Raw genomic sequence first — 18633 nt, 5'->3', positions numbered from 1 at the left:
GTACAAATAAAACAACTTTTAATTGAATTAAAAAGGAAAAGATCTTTTTTTTTTTTCAAATTTCTAACCAGGCTCGGGTTCGGGCCTGGGCTTCAGGCTTTATATGTCGGCTAGGCTCGGGCTCGGGCCTGAACATATTCTGTTAATGTAGAGGTAAAGCCCGACTTGAACCCTACCTGTGAACAGGTCTAAATAGAAGAGGCAAGGATTTGGGACTATTAATTTTTTTGTCAATGTTTGGATAGTTGATCAAGAAAATTAGATGACACTCGAAGGGCATTTGTGTCTTTTTAAAATGTCACTTAATAGCTGATTAACAGCTAGTTAACGACAGGTATTGGATTGTCAGTTTTGAAAGTTTGGGTACTGAATTGTGCATTTTAAAGTTCGGGGACCAAAGTGACACTAGACCCTAAGTACAAGATACTAACTAGAAATTTTCCCTAAAATAAACCATTCACATTGGTAAATGCCCCCTCAGTTTACAAAACACCGAGGATTGATAAATTTATTTTATTTGATCAATGGCGTGTTTATTTATTGTAAGGTTTGCAATAATATATTGCAACAGTGATTGTTGATGATGTGAATTCGAAATTAAATAATCAATTGCTATTTTATTTTTATATTATTTTTTTTCCATTTTTAGCATAATAACAAAATTAAGGGTAAATTGTTGAAATTTCCCCTAGAGTTTTTGGTTGTTGCTGAAACCTCCCCTAAAGGTTTGTAATTGTAATCACCTCCCCTGAACTTTCTAACATAATTGCAATTAGGCCCCTTTGTTAGAATTTTCTAAAAAGAGGCATAAATGTCCAAAATGCTCATACAGTTGTTTTTAACCAAAATGTTTATTTTTCAATTTTTCTCTTCACATGAATCACTAGATCAAACCCTTCTAAACTATTTTTTGAATTTGATTTATTTTTCAAACTTGCCTTTGATATCAATAGCTCAAAGGTAAATCTGGATCTTTAATTTCTCTATAGTTTGTTGATTATAAAGTTTGTATTATTTTTTGCAGAAACCAGCCTCAATAGTAATTGTTTGGGTATTTTGGACATTTTTTGTGTGTCTTGTTAGAGCATTCCAACATAGGGGTATGGGTGGAAAATGGATGGGTTGGGTTGGGTTGGGTTGAATGAGGGTTGAGTACCACCAACCCACCCATATTTGACCCATCGACCCATTTGCCACCCATATTTACGGGTCTTAGTGGGTCACAACCCACCTTGACCCTTGACCCACCCATATGACCTTCTAACCTAATGCAAAGATTAAGAAATTACAAATATTTTAGTCAAACAAAATACACATATTAAGAAAAACAAAAATTTGAGAAAAAAACACACAAATTGACATAAATTTGTAGAAAAAAAATACAAAGATTGTAGAAAAAACACAATTCCGTAAAAAAATTCAGAAAAACATGGAAAATAATAAAATTTAAAAATTCATATTTTAACCAAGAAAATAGAAATTGGATAAAATAAATAAATTGATAAAAATTGTAAATACTTATATATTTCAAATTTTCAACTCAAAACTGTTTTTCATAAAAAAAATCTTTGTAGAAAAATACAAAAAATTGATAAAAAATATCAATTGTGCAGATGAGCTTGTCATCTGTGTTATAGAACTCGTTCTACTTACACTCAGCTTCCATCAACAATGGCACTTGAATTTATCATTGCCACTATTTGTGGTGGTGCTACAAAGCAGCAAAGCCCCAAACATCATCCTTCCCATTCTCAAAGACCAAACCTGATTTGATTCGTGGGAGATTTGAGATTTGAAGAAACTGTGGAAATAGGCTTTCGTATGAATGTGGAGGCAGAGAACCTGATGTGATCTGCCACCCACTCCCTTCTATTCAAAACTCAATTTGAAGACTATAGATCGTCAATCCTTCGTGCAAATCAAATAATTTTTCGATTTCATATCAATCAATTTCCATCTGAATCAAAGCTCGGCCATGAACCCTAAATCCTTGTACCAAACCCTAAGGCCCATTTGAGAGAGAGAAAACGTCCTCTATTGTAGAAATGAAACTTTCCTCAAGCCTTGAACAACACAGCTCACCCTGAGGTCATCTGAAATTTCGAATCCTGAGCAACCTATCTAATATTTCGAACCGTAAGAAGCTCACCCTCACAACCCAATGCCTATCCTCGACTCAACCCACCTTGACCCTTTTCCCCTTGATCGGTCATTGTTGGATCCACATTGACCCCTTGTGCAAATGGGTGGGTTGGGGTCAAGATTGCTAGTCCCAAATAAGTACATAGAGGGTCTACTTGCAACTTTATCAAAAAGTTCAATAATTGCAATTACCAAATTTTAAAGAAGATTTCAGCAACAGCCACAAACATTAGAGGAGGTTTCAACAATTAACCCAAAAATTAAATAATAATACTACTCTTTCAATTCCCTTGCATCCTACACTAAATTTATATGCAATAATATTTGTTTGGGGTACATAGGTGATATACGAGGAGTAAAGGTGTAAACCGGGTCGTGCTTCCCTCTCCTGGACTTTGGGGGGTCAGCCTGACATGGCTGGCCCGGCATGGCCCACAACCTGAGCCCGTGTGGGCCCATGTCATGTCGTGCCGTGCCGCAGGCCGGCTGATCCACGAGCCGAGCTACGAATTGGGTCGAGCCATGTTTTATAAAAATTTTGAAAAAAATAATGAAAGTTTTAACATAAATTAAAAAAAATAGACAAAAAATAAAAAAAAAAGATCTTAAATTTTTATTTTATATGAATTGTAATGTATACAATTGTTTATATATACAATAATAAAATAAAATTAAAAACAAAATTATATATTAATATATTATATAATATATCTATACTACTTAAAAAACTCCTTACAATATTTTTGGAATTTTCTGAGGACAAATTTTACCCCTGCATATATACATTTATTGATATATAATTGAGGACAAAAAAGTAATATGTAATTTTTTTAATTAAATTGAAAACCATCAGTATTTAAGTTTCTGTTTATATTGTTTTTAATGCATATTGTAACTAAAAATGATTTGTAGCCCTACAGCACTCATTCCGTTTGAACGAAGGCATCGAAGTATTCATTCGAGCTCAATCAAACCAAGCAAGATCGTGTTTTTATTTTTATCGATTGTTTTGCAACTGAAGTTCATCAATTTATTATGGGTGGCATTCGAGCTCAATCAAATCAAGCAAGATCATGTTTTTATTCTTATCGATTGTTTTGCAACTGAAGTTCATCAATTTATTATGGGTGGATCTAGCATTCGAGCTCAATCAAATCAAGCAAGATCATGTTTTTATTCTTATCGATTGTTTTGCAACTGAACTTCAACAATTTGTTATGGGTGGATCTGGCATTCGAGCTCAATCAAACCATTCAAGATCGTGTTCTTATCAGATTTCGATGATTGTTTTGTAACAGAAGTTAGGAAATTTATTGGTCGATTGGTTAATTAATAACACTACCACTGAGGGGAAGGGAAGGGTATATGTATTGAAACGAAAATTGAATCCCCTGCGCTTCTCAGTGATCTGGCTTTGTCCATTCGTGTTCGTAATCCAACGACGATGGTCCTCTGTCTGTTCATGTTCATAACCGAACCAGTGCATATACCTTTTCTGTCTTCTACGTGTAGTTATCTCTCAGAACGTGGTGCAACTGATAAATGTCTGCAATTAAAAGGTTCACAGATGGATTCTATAAATATAGGTTCTTGGAAAGTGATTCTGATAGAACATAAAAAGCACCGGAGTAAGAAAAAGTGAGTTTCTTTGCTCTTTCTGAACTTTCTCAATTTTATTTTTCAATTTACGATTCCAATATTGTGATGAAATTAGGAGTTCCTGAGTTTTTTCCTTGTAGGCTTGACATTGGTTCTTCTGTTAAAGATCATTTTATTGGTTGGTTCTGTCAAATTGTTTATGGATTTATTAGTTAAATCCCTGGTATATCTGCCTAATCCATTGAAGGTTGGACTTTTTTTCCCTTCAGGGATGGGTGTTTAATCCTTGTGCCTCTTTTCTTATTCCATCTGATATCTGTGGCTGATCCATGTGTTCCAATGGACAAAATCCTCCTGAATTGTGGTCCTACCTCGGAAATAATAGATAGTGATGGCCAGAAATCGATTGGTAATGTTGGGTCCCAGTTCGTACCTTAGATGACCAACACATTAACCTCTACAGCTGCCACTCAAGGCCTTTGATAGCAAGGGTATTCCACTTTGAATTTACTTACACTTCCCCTGTTGCATCCATCTCCGAGTTCATGTTGTTTGTTTTTGTTTCAGTCTTTTATAATTTGACAACTTTATTTTTCTGTTCCAATTTCATATAACTTTGTGTATTGCATATTTTTTTCCTTATTATATCTAAAATATCAAAAACTACAAGTTATATGTATGAGTCAAGGCCTCTGATAGCAAGGATATTCCGCTCCGAATTTACTTACAATTCCCCTGTTGCATCCATCCCTGAGTCCATGTTGTTTGTTTTTGTTTCAGTTTTTTATAATTCGACATCCCTAATTTTCTGTTCCAATTTCATATAACTTGTGTACTGCATATTTTTTCCTTATTATATCTAAAATATCAAAAACTAGTTAAAAGTTATATGTATGAATCAGTTTTAGTATATGCGTGGTTTTTTTTTTGGTTTGATTTAATTTGATTGCAGAAATAATGGCTGCATCATACGGAGTCAGTATTTCCTTCAAGAACTTGTTGAATGAGTTGAGTAACCGATTGCGAATTTCACCTCTAAAAATGACCGTCGAGGATGTTGGTAAATACTTTAGAGCTACAGTTATTCTTAGACTTGAAGAAGACAGCTGGAGATTTTATGGAAAATTAGCACCTACCAAGAAGGAATCGAAACAAGATGCTTGCTTTAAAGCGGTGAAGAAAATAATTGATTTCTTTAACATAATTTTTTTTTATGTCAACTATGAATAATTAGAAAGCTACCGTTGGAAGTGTATACAATTTCAAAATCATGTTGAATGACTAAGGGCTGAGATTTCAAAACTAAGAAGTAGGGTTGCTGAACTTGAAATGGAAGTGATTGATTTGGAAGACGATCCTAAGGAAGAATGTTCGGTTGGTGGCAATTAGACCTAGAACTTTAGGAGTTTTGATACGAGTTATTTTCTTAGTGTCATGGTGTCTTATGGTCTTAGTTTCAGTCTTCGAATGACTTGTGTCTTTGTTTGTTTTTAATGGAAGTTGTGTTTTTGAGAGTGGTCTATCTTGTTTTGTAAGTAGTTGCTTTAGTGATTGGTGTGCTAACTTTATTTGTCTTAATGAAAAATTGAAATTTGCAGTGTTCTCATGGACTATGTAATTTGTAAGCCTCCATTTTCCTAAATAATATTTTTTTCCTACAAGAAAAAACCTTCTTGAGATCCTTTTAACATAAGTGTTCTTGGTATCCTAACAAATGGAAATGGGAATTTGAAATGGTAAGACCCCATGCAAGCTCATATGTTACAGCCATGGTACCCAGTCGATTTCTGTTTTGAAGCATCTCTTAGGATGATAGAAGCTTGAGGCCTTATCTTTGAATTGCCCAACAATACAGTAGGTGAAACTATTTTGAACAGTTTAATAAGAAACATGTGCTCTGTAATTGAATTTAGTGGAATAAAACGATATGGGGGATAAAGAAACATTCACAATTGGCTGTTGTTCTTCAGTAAGAACACTATTGGCACAGTCACCATCATCACTTAATTGTATCCACAATGCATCTTGTGTATCCTTGTAATATTATTATTACCAGAATACGTCTTTTCCACCTGTTCCCATATATGTTTTGATGTATCAAGGATTATCAGTCCACTACTTATCTTCAGTTGCATAGAGTTCCACAACCAGGTTTTAATTTGAGCATCTTGTTTCACCCAATCAGAGTAGGTAGAGGTGCCTTCTTTCTGGTTTCCTATCAGTCAACTACTTAATTTCCATTAGCAGTAAGGAACACCTCAGCAGACTTTGCCCAAATAGCATAATTAGTTCCATTTAAGTTCAATGGAACTCATTTGAATAGGGAAAAACTCAGGAGACACCATAACAGAAACTCTTGGTTTAGCCAAATCAAGGGTGACACTCACAGCAACAGCAGCTCACAAACAATGGTGATGGTAACTGCCATCAATAACCACCATAACAAAACTAAGAAGTCAAGAAAAGAGAGAGACCAATAAAAGAAAATTTGATGGGAGGTTCAAGAGAAAGAAGGTAAGAATATTGATGGATCTACCTTGATCTTGCTCTGATACCATGAAATAAGTAGAACAGAGAATTGTAGTGAAGAGGGGAGAACAGAACCTGGAACGCAATAGAAGAGAAAAACCCATATAACTGCTGGGTATTTATATTAAATATAATTAGTTGTGTTTACAATAATGCCCCTGTTTAGTGTAAAAGGAGGACAGGAACACTCACAATAAAAGAAAAGAAAAATTAATACCCTGTTGCCCAATGAACTCTAACATACTCTATAAACAGTATATAAAACATGGCCAAATCTGTCTATAACCACTACTACTCAACAATCCCCTTGGTTCACCTTGCACCTACCCACAGTCCTAAAACTTCAACTCCCTGCATCCAAAACTCAAGCCACAATAGACACTGACCCCCGCCCAAGGAAAAGTATTCTTCTCTTTATTTCTTCCAATTTCTTAAATGCTTTTCTTGCATATTCTTCTCCACCTAAAAAGAATAACCCCAATTAGATAAGTCCATGTACAATGATTCAGACATTTTTTAGTGAATGGGCGGGGGGATTTGAGTCAAAAGCAGTGGTGATTGGGTAGGTGCACTGGAGGGATTGGAAGGCTGTAATTGAAGAGTGTACTCTGCCTTGAATTGACTTTGGTATAGCTCATTGTTATGGTTGACAGCTTTTAGGTGATATTTAAGGACTTAAATGATGAAAGGGGAATTTCTTGGATCTGGGATTTTATTTTGGTAAATGGCAACCATGTATTTAGGTTATAATTGGTGATTTAGAAACATAATCAATAAGAAATCCTGTAAAATATTATTTCTAATGCCACAGGATGCATATAAATTCCTATAAATTAAATAGTAACACGTAAGAATCTTACTTGGGTTATTACTTCTGTACAATTGATTGCTATATCATTGTTGACATATCTATTCTGTTGGAGAATTTTTGTTTCTTTCTCAAGGGAGCATGTGATATACCTAATGGCCCATCTAACTAATTATGGTGGAATAAGAAATTGCTACAGTGATGATAATAAGGGCGGTAATTAAGTGGTAACAAATTGAGTCCTTTCAAGTTAAAATTGATCAAATCCAAATTTAAGAGCAGGTTGAGATCAATATTGATTGATGAACCTTAGCCCAAGATTGCTAAAAGGAAAACAAAGACAACTTCCCTCTCTTTATTGAATAAAGTTCATTGAGTTTCAGGAAAAAGAGAAAAGTAACTAAAGAGAAAAAAAAAGTTTTAGTCAGGCGAGAGAAATGGGTTGATTTGAGAGAAAGAAACACCTAGAAGTATCTACATTTTAGTTCCTTAAGGTTCATATGTTTTCATCATCCTCGTCATCCTCTACAAAGTAGAGACACCATTTGTCCTTCAGAATTTGACTCAGAAATTTCGGTCCCATGAAGTAGAGACACCATGTGAACATGCATTGATTTCCTCAAGAGACAATAGAGATAAATATAAAATACATGGTTGCATTCTTATATATGAAGTAGAAAGTTTGATCATACTAGAGTACTGAGTCTGTGTTATATGTTTGTTTATGTGTAGTATGTTTATTTAATCTTGAATATTTTTGTATAGAAAAATACTAAGGGAAAGTAGAGTTGCCACTTACTACTTGCTGGGTCAGCCTTTATACATCAAAGTTAAGATAGAAATTGAGCCTTATGATACTTTTTTATTTTTCTTCATATTTAGTTGAAAGTCAATCTCTTCTTCAATTAACTGATTATGATTCCCTTCATGCTCACTGTTATCATCCCTTAAATTGCTACTAGGATATTAATCACTCATCAGATGTTTGTCCTTCAGAATTTCACTCAGAAATTTCGGTCCCATGAAGTAGAGACACCATGTGTACATGCATTGATTTCCTCAAGAGACAATAGAGATAAATATAAAATACATAGTTGCATTCTTATATATGAAGTAGAAAGTCTGATCATACTAGAGTACAGAGTCTGAATATTCAACTTGTACTAACAAATATTTGGTTTATCTAACATTTCTAACATATTGGTTGTCTAGGGAAGAGTTATAACTTTCTAGCAGGTATCTCAGTGACAAGCGGAAGCGTGTTGAGAAAACTGAATCCAATAATTGAAGCTTAATTAGTGGAATTCGCAAGGTACTATTATTTCCACATTCATCTAAAAAATCAAAATTTACATTACTTAGGCTGTGTTCAGTTGTAGTGCAAATCTTGGCCAGATGCAAAATTTGCACCTGCCTACCCAGTTATGTTTTGCTTTCATTTGTTTGTAATTGTAATTTGCATTCATATTTGATACAGTTGCAGTCCATTAGAATTCCATTATCATTATCATTGCATCATGTATCACTGGCATACATGAATGAGATCTTTTCTTTTTAAGTAGAATGAGAAGAGCTGGTATTGAACCACTGAAATGATCTAATTGTGTGAGTGGATGAAAGTATAAGAATTTAAAATTAATTCAGGGTAACCCATGACTTTCATTGGTCTCTTTTGAAACCTTGTTTCTTTTCAGTTTTCACCTTTGGCAAGATTGAAACTTCCATTAAAAATGGAGATTAGGAACAAAAGTTGAGGGCGGGGAAGGAGGAGGAAATAAAGCATTTTAGATATCTCATGCCACTCTTCTTCAAATTATTGGATTCTTTTTTAAAACAGAAACATCCCCACCTAAGATCTTATTTAAATACTTCACCCTTTTTAAAACAGAAACGATCATGTAATGAAAACTGGACTAGCACAATTTGTTATTAATATTGAGGATAATGATGTCGAACAGCTAATAAACCTTCATCATGTCTTTTACTATACAGAAACCAATGTAAATTTGATCATACAGAAACACACAGAATATAATAGTTGCATTGTTATATATGAAGTAGAAAGTTTGATCATACCAGACTACATAGTCTGTGTTATATGTTTGTTTATGTGTAGTATATTTAATTAATCTTGACTCTTTTTGTAAAGAAAATACTAAGGGAAGGAGTAGAGTAGAGTTGCTACTTGCTACTTGCTGGGTCAGCCTTTATTATTATATTCAACCATGTTAATTAAACATTTGTTTAATTTCTTCTTTTGGCCGGTCCAATTTCCTTGGCAATTACCTTCCTCTCTCTATTCTGTTTTTCTGTTTTCTTTCTTTTTTTTTTTTTTTGAATTTAATGGATAAATCTATCTTCTTGGTATGCATGGACATGGGGTTGCTGTTTCTTAACATAAATATCAATTTACACAAGAAGTTGGGATGGACCCACCCAATGAATGGCTATACCTCATTGATCTTCTTTAGTTGAAAATTAATGGTGATCATCAACAGGGGCGGAGCCAGAAAATTTTTATGAAGGGGGCCAAAACCTAAATGAAGTATGGATGAACGCATAGGGGGGGTTGAGGTAGAGAGTGGGGGGAGGGAAAAATTTACATAGGAAGTGGAGAGTTTCTGAACCAACCATAGGGGGGGCCATGGCTCCCCTGGGACCCCCTGGCTCCGCCTCTGATCATCAAGATGGTCACAGGTCTTATCCCTTGAATCTATTACATTCTGCTGTATATCTTGTCTAGAAATATGATTGTATGGATCGTGTTCAGATGAAATAGATGGCATTTTCCTTCATCTTAGTTGCTTGATCCCAGAAGTCTTGAATTTGAGTATTCAAGCCATAGTTATCAAGATGATGCCTAGGTGAGCAGGCATTTTCTGGAGGGCACCTTTATATTACATTGTTTTTAGCATATGTTTTCAGCAGATGCTTTTTGTGGTTTCAAAATTAACCAATGTGGTTTTAAAGCAAGATCAAGAGATTAACACCTACCAGGAAAAAACCGTAGCAAATGAATTCTCTTAATCTTAAGCAAGATTAAGAGATTGCTCTCTTTTGTCACTACACCTCCTTGAAACATTTGACTGTCTTCTAATGATGTGTGTTAGAACATGGCCAAGATGGTCAACCACTTGTTAGATCAACTGTTGGACTAGGACAAATTGTAGCCTTTGAAAATTTAATTAGGATTAAACTAAATAGTTGATCATAATCACCCCAATATTCTCATCCATCTGGACTGTCTAATAAAGGAAGCTCAGGTAGGAGACTTCTTACTAAAAGAGTAAGAGAGAAGACCAAAGCTTGATTTGATAAAAGATTTAGAGGGCCTACTGTACTCTATGAATGACCTATTTCTTGTATAATTGTGCCCTTAGTTTCCACTTTTTCTCAGCCACCTTAACCTTCATTAGGGTGGAGAATGGTCCCAGCAAATGGTTGAACACTCTAATCAAACTGCTAGAATTGTCCAAGAATGTAAGCATGGTTAGTGACAAAACCTCCAATTTCTCTGAGAGGTATGCATAACCATAGAGTTAGAGGTTGTTTATATCTCTGCACAAGTATTGTTAATTTGAGTGTGATGTTGTTTATTTCCCTCTTTCCATTTCACATTGAGAGAACAATATGATAGTTCAACATTAATTAGGTCACGTTTTCCTTAAAGAGATTTCAATTTTGGTGAAGTTTCAATTCAATGAATTAGCTAGCAATTTGAATTTTGACAGCATATGTATGTTTTGATGTATGAAGGATTATCAGTCCACTACTTATCTTCAGTTGCATAGAGTTCCACAACCAAGTTTTAATTTGAGCATCTTGTTTCACCTAATCAGAGTAGGTAGAGGTGCCTTCTTTCTGGTTTCTTATCAGTCAACTTTCCATTGGCAGCAAGGAAAACCTCAACGGACTTTGCCCAAATAACACAATTAATTCCATTTAAGTTCAATGGAACTCATTTGAATAGGGAGAAACTCAGGAGACACCATAACAACAACCTTGGAATCCATATTTTCTCACTCTTTTCAATGTAACGAATCTGGTAGGACAGCTCAAATTAGATTTATCTACAATCCAACAAGCTCTCTCACAATGGAAAGAAATGCCCAATTTTAACACAGAACTTCAAGAACTCACCTGAAAATTTAAGGAGATTACAGCAGCAGCTTCCATATAAAGAATGCATCAAACAATCATCACACACAACAACAATTATAATACCTTTATTTAACTCTTCATAAGCCAGAAATCAACACACACCCTCTTGGTCTAGACAAATCAAGGGCGACACTCACAGTAGTAGCAGCTCACAAACAATGGTGATGGTCACTGCCATCACTAATCACCATAACAAAACTGAGAAGTGGAGTTCTTAGCAGTCGAAGAAAAGAGAGAGAGACCAATAAAAGAAAATTTGATGGGAGATTCAAGAGAAATAAGGGAAGAATATTGATGGATCTACCGATCTTGCTCTGATACCATGAAATAAGTAGAAGAAAGAATTATAGTGAATAGAGGAGAAAACATAACCTGGAATGCAGCCTAGATCCTCCAGGGCAATATTTATTCTTTGTTTTTTTTTTTTTGTGGAATACTGTGCATGTTCTCTTGTGTACATGGAATAGTTCACATTATACATGCTGAATAATAAACAATGCTTTACATATAACTGCAATATATATAAAAGATGGTTAAAGATTTTTTAATTAGTGCAACAGTCAAGTTTTGGAAAAACTGTACAGATAGATGATGGAAAAAATGTAGAGGCTGCAGAGAGGGCCAGATGGGGCATGTATAACTAACAACACTAAAAGAGGGTTAACTTGCTCTGCATCTTTGGTAACCATTTAAAACTAATTCTTCACAGTACAGATAGAAACTCTGCACCTTGCATTGGCAAAGCACTATGGAGTATGGACTTTGTTGAAACCTTTTTTTGAAGATATTTTAGATTGAGCTGAGCACACCTAGATGGTATTATCAGATGATTAGGCCCAATTCTTTTTCAAAATTTATAAAACACTATAATTAGACATCACACTCTTATGTGTCATTATTATGTAGGGACAAATTTTTCAGGGTCTCACCAATAAGAACCATGATAATCAGCACACAAGGTACTCTATACAAAAATAGTCCAAGTAAGTATTACAACTCTTTCTCTATAAATTTCCAAAAATTATACAATCACAATTACTTTTATTTTTTAATATGTATTGCTTACATGCAGATTATTGCATTATATTAAATGAATTTTCTGCTTCAACTATGGTTCTAACTGAAGGTCTAATATTCAAACCAGCCTTTACACCTACTTATAATTTATACCTGTTACTACATACCAAAACAGAGTACTTCATTAAAAGTAATTTTCAGAAGAGTAGTGTACAAAAAAAAAAATGAATATGAAAGAAGGTATGAAAGACTATCCCAAGAAAGAACCAACATATCTAGAATGTTATTGAAAATACTAGAAAAAAGAACATAAGAGCTGCTGCAGAGTTTTAAAATGCCTCTAAAGGAAACATTAAGAGACATCAAAAGCAATTGCTTGTTGAAATAGTAGAAGACAATGAACAGCAGGAATCAATTGAAGGTCTTAATAAATTTATCGTTACATTTAGACTTGGAAAAAAGTTGACCCAACCTGCGAACTCGACCCAACCCAACCCGAAAAAAACTAGGTCATGGGTCAACCCGTTGACCCGATTGTCAAGTCTAATTGGGATTGCTTATGCATTGTTAGAAGTTTCCACTCTTTAATTTTTATTATTTAATCTTTACTTTTTATTGTTTACTCTTTAAATTGTTAAATGTTCAAGTTTTTATTTTATATTTGATAAGGTTAATTATTTTAATTTTGACATTTTTCATGTAATTTTTCTTTATTTTTTTAAATTTTAATTATTTTTTGGGATGACCCGAATTGACCCATGGGTCAACACTAACCCGAACATTTAGGGTTAGGGTCTAGCATTTGACAACCCGACCCAAAATCAACCCGAAGTACATTGACCCAACCCGAACCCGACCCACCCAACCCGATTGCCAGGTCTAGTTACATTATATTCACTTATTGCTTTTATAAATACAATATAAATTAAACAAAATTATAAATGGTATGTAGGTGAACTTCCTTCCACCCAAAGTACTTTCAACACACATGAGTTAAAGAAGGTACCACCATATAAATTTTGTGGAGCAAAAATGTTTGAATATGAGCCTTAACTTTTTGTTGTTATAATAGACAAATTCTCTTATCTTCAACTCCAGTTCTAGAGGAATTATATAAGTTGTATACCTCTAAAACTGAAGACGCAATTGAATTTAAAGCAAATATCAGAGCTTACAATAGCATTTTCTCATTCACATCATTTGGAGTCAAACTGGATAATGACTTGGCCAACTCAAGCAAGGGTATGTTTTGGGCTCAAGGACAAATATACCATGACCTTCCATCAATCTCACTTGGTGAGATTAGGCCATGCTTTGTACAGTTGTATTTCTATGACACAGAGAATGAAATTCAAAATAGAATGAGCAAAATTGGTGACAAGCAATTGAATCCAAGAACTATAAAGAATCTAATTCAAATCCTTTTAAATAATCCATACTCTCAGTTCTTTCGAAGACATACCGAAAGGAAATAACACAGTTTCAAATGCACGAAAATCAAAGAATTTTATAACAAGAAGTTTTACATCATCTGAAGACATTATTAACCAAGAAGGTAAAGAAAATTATTTTAATAATGCAATAAACATAGTTTGTAATAATAATTTCCACATTATATAATAACGTATTTAAATCTCCACTATAGATACTATTATTGGTGATAATAGATTGGTAGTCTCATGTTGACAATACTATAGTAACCTCTTGTAGATAAGAATGAATGATCGTTCCATAATCTTGTTAGCAAAAAATTTGTTGCATCAATTTGTGGTAGATATGTATACAAAGCTTGAAAGTACACGATTGGATTATTATCGCCAAAAACAATCCAATATTCATGTAAAGTTGTATCAAGGAATAATGGATAGTGTATTAGCAGGTGAGACCAATGGATGTAGTATTGGTAAAAGAATTGTTTTACCTGCATCATTTATTGGGGATCCTCGTGACATGCGTCGCAGATATCTTGATTCAATGGAATTAGTTAGTCAATTTGGGAAATCAGATTTCTTTATTACAATGACATATAATCCAGAGCGGAAGGAGATTCAAGATGAATTGATTGTTGGAAAGTTGCTACAAGATAGACCGAATTTAACTACAAGAGTGTTCAGGGCTAAATTGCAAGACTTAAAAGACCAATTTTTTAAGAAACAGATTTTTGGTAAAGTCGCTACACATGTTCATGTTATAGAATTCCAAATGAGAGGACTTTCACATGAACATTTGCTAATTATTATGAAGTCAGGTTACAATGTTACAAATCCAGATTAGTACAATAAGTTTATTTGTGCAAAGATACCTGATGCAGAAAAATGCCTAAAACTTCATGGATTAGTGAAGAAACATATGATCCATGGACACTGTGGAGATTATAACATGAAAAATTCCTGCATGGTTAACAATCAATGTAAATATCATTATCTTAGAAATTTCTGTAACACTATCATGTACGGAAAATATTCGTACCCCATCTACAGAAGAAATAATGGGCATAAGGTGTTTGTTAGAAATCAATATTTAGACAACTTATGGGTCATTCCTTACAACCCTTATTTATTAACAATATATAATTATTATATCAATGTTGAAATATGCTCTGGTATTAAAGCAGTGAAGTATTTGTACAAGTACATATATAAAGGACATGATCAGGTTGTTATTTTCATTGCACATAATGATGGAGAATGAGATGAAATTCAACAATTTCAAGATGCAAAATGGGTTTCAGCTCAATAAGCACTTTGGAGAATTCTTGAATTTGAGCTTAATGAAATTTACCCATCAGTCATAAATATGCACTTACACCTTCCAAATAAACATTCTGTATGTTATTGGGAGAACCAAAACTTGAATTATGCTACCAATTCAGATGGGGCTTCCAAAACAATGTTGACGAAGTAATTCACAACATGCTCAATTGATAAAAATGCAAGAAAATACTTATATAGAGAATTTTTAGAGCATTATGTATGGAATAAATAAGCTAAAATGTAGACACCAAGGAAAAAAAAGAGAATTTATTGGACGTGTAATAGGTGCAAACCCTTCTGAAGGAAAGATATTATTTGAGGCTCTTACTTAACAACATACCAGGCCCACCATCTTTTGATGACTTATTATGTGTAGATGGAGTTAAGAATTCAACATTTAACAAATCGGTTGAAAGACGAAAATTACTTGATTTAGACCAAAGTTTATATACTCTACATGAAGCATCATTATTCCAAATGTCATTAACTTTATGATGGCTTTTTGCGACAATATTAGTTTTTCGTGAACTAACAAATGTGAGACAACTTTGGGAAGATTATTTGGATGTACTATCTGAAGATTTTAGAACAAATTAACATTTCAAAAAATATCAAGTTAGAAGCACTTTAAACAACATTAACCACTTCTTGGAAAGCATGGGAAAAAGCATCAAAGATTATGACTTACTAGAATTTCAACTTGTCCAAAATCACAAAAATGATAATTATACAAAAGAAATTGATAAAAATATGATTGTGAAAACACTTGAAGAATATTACCTTGTACCATCAAGGTTAAACCCAGAGCAAGAAATAACTTATGCAACAATATTAGATCATGTAAACATAAATGGCTTTGGAGCATCATTCATTGATGGGCCTATAGGAATAAGAAAGACATATTTATATCGTGTATTACTTGCAACTATCAGATCAAGAAATTGGATTGCTCTAGTTACAACAACTTCAGGAGTCGCATCAACAATGATGCTTGGTAGACGTACTGTACATTTTAGGTTTAAAATTCCAATTAATGTAAATGAATCAAGCATGTGTAACATATCAAAGCAAAGTACCATAGTTGAGTTCTTGTGAAAAGCACGATAAATCATATGGGATGAAACATCGATGGAAAACGAACAACAATTGAAACATTGGATATAACTCTCAAAAACATCATGAACAATCAATTACTTTTTGGAGGAAAAATCATTGTTTTTGGAGGAGATTTTTTACAGGTTCTTCCAGTGGTAAGACGAGCAATTGAAGCAGAAATAGTTAATGCAAGCCTAGTACAATCTTATCTTTGGCCAAAACCAGAGCGCTTTAACTTGATAATTAATATGAGAGCAATATCTAATCATTTCTTTAGTGACTTCTTCATGAGAGTTGGAAATGGGTTAGAACCAACATTTTAAGGAGATATGATAACAATACTAGAAAACATGATCATCAAATATGAAAATGATGAAAAGTTACAAAACATGCTCATTGATTAAGTATTTGATTCATTGGACAACAATGCAACCTCAGCAAATTATATCACAAAGCGTGCAATCTTAGCTTCAAAAAATGATGTCGATGAATTAAATAAGAGGTTAATTATGAGATTTCCAAGAAAGCTATGGACATATCACAGTTATGATCTTGCCATTGATGATACACATAACTACTATCTAACAGGGTTTTTAAACTCTTTGACACAAAATGGCTTTCCACCACATAAACTTACTTTGAAAATGAATTATCTTATCATTTTACTTCGAAACCTAGATCCATCAAATGGACTATGCAATGGAACAAGAGCGGTCTATAAGGGTTTTCACAATAACATCATCTATGCAGAAATCACTACAGGACAACATGTTGAAAAGCAAGTACTATTTCCAAGAATACCATTATCACCATTAGAAGATGAAAGATTTCCATTTCATTTCAAGCAAAAGTAATTCCCTATTTGTTTAAGATTTGCAAAGACAATAAATAAAACCTAGGGTCAAACTATTCCATATGTAGGCATATATCTACCTAAGCATGTCTTTTCACTTGGTCAACTTTATGTGGATTTATCTAGAGGAATCTCTGCTTCAACTAAAATATTGTTTATAGACAAGTACTATCACCAATTATGAACTTATAAATAACAAAACTTTTTTATACTCTTATGCTTTCTATTATTTTAATACAATTACACTTATAATAAATTCTAACTTTTATTTTTATGACCTAACCTTATTACTTTTGTTATTTTTATTGCTTCTTTTACTCTTTATTACGTCTTTTAGTAATTAAAAAAAATAGTATTTACCTTGATCTTTAACAATATTTTTTACTGCTTATCATGGAAGAAGAATCACAATACATATCTATTTACTGACACCAGAGGAAACAAATTGGACCATTAAAACATTGGTCTGACACACAGGGGCAATAGAGGTTTACATTAATCACAAAGGTAGTGGAAAAATGCTCAAGGTGATATTAATGGACAATGAGGTATGCACCTACAACATCTATTTACTTCAATTACAAAGTTATATATAATAATTTATAACTAACTTTCAATGTCCATAAAGAATATTACATGTATACAACAGACGATATTGTTCAATATAATAGCAGAAAAATTTCTAAATGCATCGTTTCCTCAGAAAACATATTACATCACTAACGACCAATTGAAGAATATTAGTCCACTATACAAAAATGTCCATAAAGACTGAAATTTGCATAACTGTTTTGACCTCAATCATAGAAGCTAGAGGAGTGAGTTATACCAAGATAAATTACAAATTTGTTCAACTCCATAACATTAAAAAATATACTACAAGTAAAGATTTGATTGGCAATTAAAAAATCATTACAATAAAAAAATTATTATCTATATTTTAATTTATAAAATAAAGATATATTTAATATAAAATAATTTAATTCTTTGCAAATGTGGTTGCAATGGTGATTGAAGTTGGTAAGACACATCAGTTCAAGTACAAAAATAGAATCTCAGTGAAATGAGAGATCACTATATTTGATTCTAATTACTTATAAACTATTGATTTCTTTTTATTTCTGACATTGTACTCAGTGCAATTTCTTTAATAATTGGTATAGTTCAAAGTCTGTTTTATTGACATTATAGGGACAATATGCAAAAGAAGAAGGTACATTACTATTAGAAATTCTACCACACAAGCCAATAGTTGCATTCACATCGTTAGTTGATATAACATATGGAGGTAATATTCTTTTATATTAAATTTAAATAAAATAAAATACTAGTATATACACTTATCACTTTCTTCTATATTATAGGTGGTTCTCTTTCTACAACATCTGTAACAACAATGCAAGTTAATCCAAGCATTCCTGAAGTAGAAAATATACGAGAACTGTAAGTATATAAGCAAATTTTATGTATTCCTAAAAAGATAAACATCTATATATGCAGATGCAAAATAATATGTCCTCAAAAAAATAATACTTTATTGACTACAAAAATGTCCTTGCTCAAGCAATCAGAACATGTTAAAATAAAGGACTTAATAGAACGTCAGACATTTTAGGTAACTTGACAATTACAGAAAATCTACTCATTTATACCTTTTATTTAAATAAGACATTATT

At 33.1% G+C, this 18633-nt stretch overlaps 1 long non-coding RNA gene across 2 annotated transcripts; it reads left to right on the top strand.

Annotated features, from left to right (window-relative positions):
- The first annotated feature begins 3036 nt into the window (after window positions 1-3036).
- LOC104596122 (uncharacterized) lies at window positions 3037-14593 on the top strand. 2 transcript variants are annotated; one of them, XR_016080794.1, is made up of 4 exons: window positions 3037-3780; window positions 4011-4232; window positions 8291-8390; window positions 12146-14593. It is a non-coding gene; the product is annotated as an uncharacterized LOC104596122 (long non-coding RNA). The 2 variants fall into 2 exon arrangements; XR_734996.3 differs by lacking the exon at window positions 4011-4232.
- The last annotated feature ends 4040 nt before the right edge of the window (window positions 14594-18633 follow it).

This window comes from Nelumbo nucifera, chromosome 1 (genome assembly GCF_055504915.1).
Source record: "Nelumbo nucifera cultivar China Antique chromosome 1, China Antique-T2T, whole genome shotgun sequence".
Taxonomy (NCBI): Eukaryota; Viridiplantae; Streptophyta; class Magnoliopsida; order Proteales; family Nelumbonaceae; genus Nelumbo; species Nelumbo nucifera.
The sequence above is the reverse complement of the archived record's forward strand: the minus strand, read 5'-3'. Positions and strand labels throughout refer to the sequence as shown.